Source organism: Myotis brandtii, unplaced genomic scaffold, assembly GCF_000412655.1.
Source record: "Myotis brandtii unplaced genomic scaffold, ASM41265v1 scaffold470, whole genome shotgun sequence".
Taxonomy (NCBI): Eukaryota; Metazoa; Chordata; class Mammalia; order Chiroptera; family Vespertilionidae; genus Myotis; species Myotis brandtii.
The window spans coordinates 607,759-617,368 of NW_005367953.1; positions in this window are offsets into that span (position 1 = coordinate 607,759).

Sequence of the window (9,610 nt, forward strand, 5' to 3'; positions counted from 1 at the left end):
CTACACCAGCCCCCCTCAGAGAAGGGAGTCCGGGAGCCAGTGCTCTCCTCCGAGCAGTTCTTCCAGCGACTGCGACTAGGAGGCTGAATTGGAACCTGGAGAAACGGGGGTGGCGACCGCTGAGAAATCAGAGGCTTCTGTCCAGACCCGTCGGAATCCGAGGAGGGTTCCGGGACCACGGCACCGTCCCGCGTGTGACCCCGAGCCCGTGGGACCCCGCCTTTGCCGCGCTCCGAACTCCCTTCGGACACTCGGGGTCCGGGCGACCTGCTCCCAAGTCAGTGCGGCGCCCGCTGGAAGGAGGCGCCTCCGTTCCCGGCAGCAGCTCCCCTCCCGGTGACCTTGGGGGCTGGTTTATCTCCGCTCTGAACTGCGGCGGGGGGGTCGGCCGCCTCCTCCCGCCTCCTGGCTCCGGGCCAATCCCAGCTCCTCCTGCTGCCGGGCTGCCCGGGAACGGGACAGTCCCGTGGAGGGAAGGCCAGGGATGCCTGAGGACGCGACAAAGGGGCGAGGAGAACCGGCTGCTGGGGGCAGTGACAGAAAACAAGACGGGAGGGAGGGAGGGAGGGAGGGCGGGAGAGAGATGAATGGGACAGTCAAGGAATATTTGAATTCTTTGTTCATAAACCACCACAAAGTTGGTTTGCTCTATAAAACGTCCTTCTGAAAACGTATTACTAGGTTGGTATTGACATTTATTTTGGAATTCAGTGCTTAGAGTGCCGCCCTAGACAGTGCTTTTCACAAAAATTCCAAAAACATTGATGGATGTGGGAGCTCCAGTCCATATCGACATCCATATTTTTTAAAAAAGTATAAAATACTGACTATTCTCTGTCCTTAAAAATAAGAAAACACTTTAAAGTGTGGACGAAAGGGGACACATGCTGACCTGACAAGCTCAGGGGAGGCCTGCATGGCAGTCTTGCAAACTCAGAGACCTAAAGTAACCACAAAGGATGGTCTGAAATTAAACTTTAACTAAAAGCAGTTATGGTGGGCAGTTACGTCCTAGGCCAGTATCTTCACTGACAAGGTCAACCTTTACCTTAACTGAGCCTATCTGTCTTTTTGCATCTATGATAACATAACCTTGAAATGTCTGGGTAACTTGTAACTTCCCTTTTTCTGGAGCACAACCAAATGTGCTGGGTGCCAGGACAGATACCACAAATTCCTTCATTACGTTAATTGATCCTGCACCCACCTAAGTATGTGCCCATCATTTTACTTTTTATCCAATCCCAGGGGTTTCCCCTGCCTTGCTTTATCCCTCCTCCTTAATCTATCACCAATGAATTTCATGTAACTCACCTATGTCCCTCCTTTGATTGCAAATGTATAAATGCAAACATAACCCCGCCATTCTCCGGAGCATTATCTCAATTCGTTGAGGTTCTGCTTCCCTGCATATGTCGACAGTTTGGCTCAAGTAAACTCACAAAAATTCTTTACAAGTTTCAATGGTTTTTACGGTAACGAAAGTTAGATCATTAAAAAAATTCTCAGACTTTAAGGATTCTAAAGGGGGGAGAAGGAAGTGGAGAGGGAACAGGTAATTGCAAAGAATAACAGCAAAATGTTATACACTGATGGAATTTTACCGAAGACAAAAAAACAGGGGCATTTAATTACACATGGTGTTCCTTGCAGAAACTCATCCCAGCTCTCTGCATTTAAGAAGGGTGTACGAACGATTAATTGTGCATATTGAAATGATTGAGCACTGTCTCACATTATCGGCTTCTGCTTCTTCTGTCTTAGGTTTTGCAACTGGGTTCCAGCTAACCTCAGATTCTCTAATAAAGAAAAAGCTGGTAACTCCAAAGACAGACGTCTGAAAATCATTACTCGCAGTCACAGCGAAGAGCCCACAAGCCACTCTGGCAAGCCCTTTTGTGTAGATGAAGAAAACACTTTCCAAATTTGCAATTCAGAAAGATCTCTTCAGTTAAAACAAAAGGGATAGTATCAAGTAGTTCACAACTGGAAAAATCAGTTACAGCTTGAAAAGCACATTTGAAATTCTCTCCTTTTCACTCCTAGGTCTAGTCTTGTGGCAAGGACCATAGGCCAGGTGTAGAAGGTCACCAGGAAGAAAGCCCCAGGTGTTTAGCAACTGGCAAAACTAGGAAAACAAGGACTTTGTTTTCTTCCCCTAGCATATTGCTAGTCATGCGGGTGTGACCCTCTCCGGACCTTTCTTTTCTAGGCATGTTCCTAGTCATGTAGTAGACCCGCCTAGAGGGGGAACAAAGGGACCAGAGAATAGCCCTTAAGCATTAAGCTTCCCAGACAATGAGGTTCTAACCCGCATCAAATACATCTAGGCCTCAGATGTGTTTCAGCTCTAGGCCCAGATAAGCAGCAAAACCAGACAAGTGATGCCAGAGCTGACCTCAGGACCAGCTGTGGTAACTAATGACCCCCAATCAGTGAAGACCACGATACTGAAAGGATACACCTGGGAAGCTGAGATCTATTGAGACCATATCCTGGGATGCCCCCTAAGACCCAACCCATAAAAGCCCTTCGGACTGAGGACCCAGTCCGTGCTCTCTGTGGAGCATGCCCACGCCTTTCCCCTCCCTCTCCTCTTCCCTCCCAAGGCCTTTACCTTCCTCTCTCCTAAGCTCCAAGGACCCTTCTTTTGCCTCTGTAATTTGTTTCCTGAATCTATTTCTTCTTCACTCACTTCTTCTACCTCTGGCTTTCTAAATAAACTTTCTCTTACAGTTTTAGTCTTGGCTCTGAATTCTTTCCTAGACAGAACTCAAGCACCCGGGTCATTAAACCAAGGTCCAGTCTAACACCTAGTGGCATTCTAGCAGCCGACAGTCTGCTTCAGTCACCTTCTAGAAAACATTTGAAGCAGAGAATGGAATATGGAACAGCTGGTCTCAGACATTAGCTTTACAATACAAGTCTGTCCTCCTCTAGTGGAAGAAAATGAGTAAAGAAACATGATTTCCATCTTTTTATTTCGTTAAATTAGAAACAGTAAGCACACATTAAAACAATTACTATCTACTGTCACCACTGTTTCATAAAGGGAGGTCTTATTTCAACATTAAAAAGAAGGAAGGGCATAACATTATAATAAAGGACCATATTTCAAAATAAAATTAATTTCATGAAAAACTCATTGCATTGCACTTACTTTTCTTATCATGGTCCTGCTAACATCACCCCAGGGCATGGAACTAAATTTTCATCAATTACTAATGTGAGTCGAAATATATATTTGGCACCATAAATGTGAGACAATCTGACTTATTGGGGAAACTACAAGCATATGTTGCCAAAATTTATATTTACCAAGAACAACTGTTGTAATGTACCCCGCGAATCACACAAGGGCGCCTCAAGAAGTCAAATTAAAGAGTCACATTTATTGCAAATCCGGGACTATGAGGGGGCATTTCGCTCTCCCAGATCTCATAGTGCACCCCCCAGCCCCAACACCAGATTTATATATTATAGGCAAAGATCACAAAGGTATTGATTACATCCCAAGGTTTTGAATGAGGAACCTGGTTTGCAAAAAAGCAGTTTACAGAAGCAGAAAGTTTACTTAAGCATGTTATCTAAATTACAGTTTTGGGGTCTCCGGAACAGAGTCAACAGGGACACGTTAACTGGAGCCCTCTGACCTTGGGATAACTGTGCTGTCCTTCCCAGGTAAAGGAAAATGTGCTTTCTAAGACCAGTATGACAACAACCGATGGGATATTCACATTACAATCAATAGGGTATTTAATTGAATGGGGTGATTTATATAATTCAGAAAATCAAAATAACTTTTCTATTGTTAAACAAAGCAAATAAGTACAGAAGCCAAACAGCAGGGTTAAAGTTAAACTATAGTTTCTACCTGAGATGATTGCTGCCATACTTCACAACGTTGTGTCTGAAATCTTACTATGAAAGAAGGAATCTGAAAATCTTGGGATGTGTGCATTGTGTGCATTCCTGCATCAACCCATGTATCTGTGCCTATTTTTTTCCAGAAATTTTGTATTCACTTTCAAATAGTGCCAAACATAACTGAGTAAATAGATATAATTATTAATTATTTTCAATTATTGCAAAATGGGGGATAGACCATAAGCTAGTAACAAATGGGTAAATTTATCATTTAACTAAAATAAGGAGAAGTAACAATATGCAAATAGTCTAGACATTTGTTAACATTACTTTTGATCAGGAACAATGCAGTGGTTCTTAGGGTCCTTTTTAGAAAATATAGAAATTTTGTGTTTTTAATGTTATTTGAAAATATTGTGACCATGCAGATCAATGCAAAAAGAAAAATTTTATTTTATTTTTCATCTAAATATGCTCTTATCTACCCTTTTCCCATTTCTGATTTGAGTTTTCTCTCGAACACAGTCCCAATACCCTCTGTACCCTCAGTTCTGTTGAAGATTAACTGTTCAGTGAGTAGATCAAAGTAAGACTGAACAAACTATGTCATATGCTAGATCCTGACTTGTCTTATGCCCATAGGATTTTACCACTGTAACTTGAGCATTCTGACTTTATGCAAACACATTACTTGTGTGCAGAAGAATTCTGCTGAAATTCTACAGCAGTCACATTTTGGATTATGGGAGGTTTGGGTGAGAAGGAAGATATTCAGAAAGGACCCAAATGATGCTATGTTGGCACCAATGCATGATGACAAGTGTGTGCAATGGGCCAAGAAGCCATGAGTACCTAGACCACAGCTGGCATTTAAGGAAGGGGATAAGGGTGGAATGGATATGTGAGGGAGTAAATAGCTCTAAAAATGAGGGTCAGATGCTCAATGTAAGACTCATCTACTTTACAATTCTGTCCAGGAACAGAGTTGTGTTCAGGTTTTAATCACTATTTTAGTCTCTGATCTTAGCTTGGTTTTTGATGGGAAGCTTACTCCTCCTACAATCTGTTTGCATTAATGAGCAATCATTAGCCAGAATATTATTCCTCACAAGGACTCATGAAGCAAACTCAACATTAAAGATGAGGGCAGCTGTTAGAGGGTAGGGAGGTGTTAACATTACTACATGTCTTAGACACATCAAACACTTCTTGAAATATAAAAATTTTATAGTACCAATAAGTGATCCTATAATAATAGTCTTGGGAACAATTCTCAAACAAATTAAATATTTAACTATCATTTTTGCCACATACTAAAAAACTATGTCCAGAAATTTATGCTGATCAGGCTCCTACAAGAAGACATTTTACACATATATTTTATTCATGGTTTTAAAAACAATTTTCTTATCTCCAGATACTTCTGTTTATGAAACTTACCCATCCTCAGTGTTGGTGAAATGTACTATTTGGAAAAGATCTTTATGTAAAGTTTTATCACTGAATCTGAGTCCTCAGGGTAGCTTCATTTCTATTTTATGTCACCTACATGGAAACAGGTCATCTGATCGTCAGTGAGATAAATCAAATAAACTGATAATTTTTATTAGGCATTAACAATATTCTGAATATGACAGGAAATTGTTCCATGGGCCCCTACCTGTACATGTCTTATGAGGCCTAAGATTGAGTCTTATTTCTTGTGTGTCTCATTTCTTGACACATCATGCAAGTTTGGGATTGCTGAGGATTTTTTTTTAAAAAGGGTCAAAGTAGGTAAATCAGATAGAAAACCATAGCCAATAAGGCCTACATTCTCCAGGTGCATATATCTTAGGGAGCCGTGAAGGAGTAAGTTATACAGCTCTCACCTCTCCATAATCATTCTACTTGAATCTTCCAATAAATAAAAGAGAGGTTCCTTGCCTAATGCTCAGGGACCAAGCTAAAACCCCAGGATAATGTCTGTCTGATGCTTTTCCCCCCTTCTTTGAAGACTTGAACCCTGGCCTCCACCATTTCCTCCTATTATTTGCCCATAGGATGCTGCCTGGTTGCAACTCTCTTTATCATCCTGAGTACCAAGAGTAAAAGATTAGGTTATATGGCATGATAAGTATGTATTTACATAACCACAATGGTCGGTTGTAGATTCAAGTGTAATGGGAGAGATCTAGGCCCATTTCAAGGATACTGTTTAATCAACAAAACACCAAGGGACTCAGCCTGCCCTATTTTAGCAAAAAGCACCTACTGGGAGATCAATGAGTAATGCTACCTGATACTGGAAGGACCCCTCAGTCCACATGGGAGAAACTATCACTGCTGGGACCCACTCTGTGTTTCCCCACTAGAAGTGGTGCCGGCTCTAACAGTCCCAGGTTGGCATATCTCAGGCTTTCAACTTCTGCAGCTGGCCACCCACTACTGACTCACATGCTTGACTGATCCTTACATTAGCAATGTGTCAAAGGTCAATATGATGAGTGACAAATTCACCAAAATGTAATTAATTAAAGGAGAATTTGCTGAATTATTGATAATTTGTTTAACATTTTAGGGTTTTTGTTTGTGTTTTTCATCTTATTCTATTGGTACCAACATCTCAGGCTTGCCCTTGTACCTTCCAGAAGCCATCACACAAATACTGGAATATGTGTAAATAATCAATTCAGCATGGCTGCTACTAGAGGGAAGGGAAGGGGCAGACCCAACTGCAGAAGCAGGGAGACATTGAGCTGCAGAGTTTGTTTCAATCTACAAAGTTTCAGTGTCCCAGCAGTGACATTTCTCATGCACGTGGGCTAAGAGTCCTTTCATTCCACCACTGAATATAAAACCTGAAGGTCCGCACAGGGTCAAGTGTAGATGGTACAGCAAGGGAAGATGTAGGAGGAGGCAGGTACCTACCACATTTAGCAAAATGGGAACTTTCCAAACAGTGTAATATTTTTCTCCCCAGGCACAATGCTTGGTCTACTTCCTCACGCTGCATTAGGAGAAAGGTGGAGTAAACCTACAGATTACTGGAGATTCATTATGGAATAAGAAAGGGATTGACAAGTCTTAATGAGTATTTTTCCCCCTTAAAGCTTCTTAATCATTTGAAAATGCATTTGAAGGTTATAAGATGGGTTTAACAGATTTTAGAAACTAGAATAAAAGGATTAAAATACATAAATTAATTCTTTATATGTTATTGCTAGAAATTATGATTTATTTTATTTATTTTTAATATATTTTTAAATTGATTTCAGAGAGGGAGAGGGTGAGAGAGAGAGAAACATCAATGATGAGAGAGAATCATTGATTGGCTGTCTCTTGCACCCCCTCTACTGGGGATTGAGCCTGCAACCCGGGCATGTGCCCTTGACCAGAATTGAACCCAGGACCCTTTAATCCACAAGCTGATGCTATATCCACTGAGTCAAACTGGCTAGGGCAGGAATTATGATTTATTTAAATCACTAGGCTAAGGCGAACCCATCCATTTACTATACCACTTGCTTCAGCAGACCCCCTTCTGCTTTTAGGTTATTTTCTAATGTGCTCTCATGACTGTTTGGCTTCTATGCAGGATTAGTTTTGAAGAACTTAGACTGCATGCTTGTTCACTGAACAAAAAATAGAGATTCAACAACCTGCATATGCAGAAACCACTACTACAGAGGCACTCACAGTAGTATATGGGTTCTTTTTGTTTGTTTAGATTTCACAATGTGGGGGTCCCAGAATACATCACCCCAAGATGTGCCTCTGTAGTAGCAGACTGTTTTGAGCTAAAGGCAACTTTAACCACAGGCTTAAGAGAAACTTCTGCCCCATCCCACCTCCCTGAAATATCTAAAAGAATGTGAACTAGAAGCCTTTGTCATAAGAGATTACCAGAGATAACATCTTTTGACCTATCCAGATGGCAAGACAAACTTCTCTTTACTAAAGGTCTGCTCTTCTTATCACCCTGCAATGACCTTTTCAAGCCCCAAAGGCACCTTACCTCATCCCTAGCTCAGAATATCTTATATACCCACTAGAGGCCGGGTGCATGAAATTTGTGCACTGGGTGGGGGTGGTTCCTCAGCCTGGCCCATGCCCTCTCACAGTCCAGGAGCCCCACGATCGATCACCCTAAAGAGGTAGGCCCTGCCCACCTGGCCAGGGCTCCTCGATGGATTGCCCCCATAGAGGGAGGCTCCACCCACCTGCCACAGCGCCACTGCAGGGTAGCCTGGGCCTCCCTCTTTGGGGCGATTGTGTAGCCCCCTGATTGACTGATCGCCCCACGGGCCAGTGGCCTGGGCCTCCCTCTGCAGGGTGATCATGCGGGGGGCCCTGCCCACCCGCAGCAGCCAACAGGTCGATGGCCTCGGCCTCCCTCTTTGGGGCGATCATGGAGCCCCCCAATTGAACAATTGCCCCACTGGCCAGTGGCCTGGGCCTCCTTCTGCAGGGCGATCATGGGGCAATAGCTGGACCCCCAGCCAATCACATCACACCCGGCTTGGCTGGCCTGGTGCCAGTGGGTGTCATAGTGTGGTCGTCCGGAAGGTCATCTGGATGGTCGTTCTGCTGTTCAGTTGTTCAATCGATTTGCATATATGCTTTTATTATTATAGATGTTTCCTTTTTTTTTTTTATTAGTTAAGGTATTACATAGATGTTTCCTTTCTAACTTCTTCTGTGTGTGGGGTCTCTGACTCTCTCACGTAGGGGTTTCCATACATATTTACTAGATGTACTGGTTAATAATGCAGATTTTTTTCAATAGATGGAGTTACACATATGTTGATATATATGCAATTTGATATGTATGCAATTTTGTTGTATTGACAGCAAGCTTCAAAACTTCATATGTCAAATTTGCTGAAGGTGTTAACATCATAGATATTTTTACACTTGAAAATGTCGAATTTGGTGCCAAAAAAAGAGCATTTGCGGGAAGTTTTAATTCATTACTTTATTTTGAAGAAAAGTGCTGCTGAATACTTCGGGAAGCTTATGGTGAACATGCTCCGTCTCAAGATACTTGTGAACACTGGCTTAAATGCTTTAAAAGTGATGATTTCAATGTGAAAGACAAAGAACATCCAGTTCAACTGAAAAAGTTTGAAGACCAACAGTTACAAGCATTATTGGATAAAGATGCATGTCAAACTTAAAAACAACTTGCAGAAAGATTAAACGTTGCTCAGCAAACAATTTCCAATCATTTACAAGCAATAGGAAAGATTTTAAAGGAAGGAAAATGGGTGCCACATCAACTGAACGAGAGACAAATGGAAAACCGAAAAGTCATTAGTAAAATGTTGCTTCAACAGCACGAAAGAAAGTCTTTTTTGCATTGAATTGTGACTTGCAATGAAAAGTGGATTTATTTTGAGAATCCCAAATGCACAAAATCATGGGTTGATCCAGGTCAACCATCAACATCAACTGCAAGGCCAAATCACTTCTGAAAGAAGATAATGTTCTGCGTTTGGTGTGGTGTATTATGAGCTTCTAAATGATCAGGAGGTGTGGTGTATTATGAGCTTCTAAAACCAGGTAAAACTGTTAATACTGATCATTACCAACAACAAATAATCAATTTGAACCACGCTTTGATCGTGAAATGACCAGAATGTGCAAGAAGGCACGGCAAACTAATTTTGCTTCATGATGACGCACCATCACACACTTCCAAACCAGCTAAAGGGAAGTATTAACCCACCCGCCGTATTCACCAGACCTTGCTCCTTCAGAT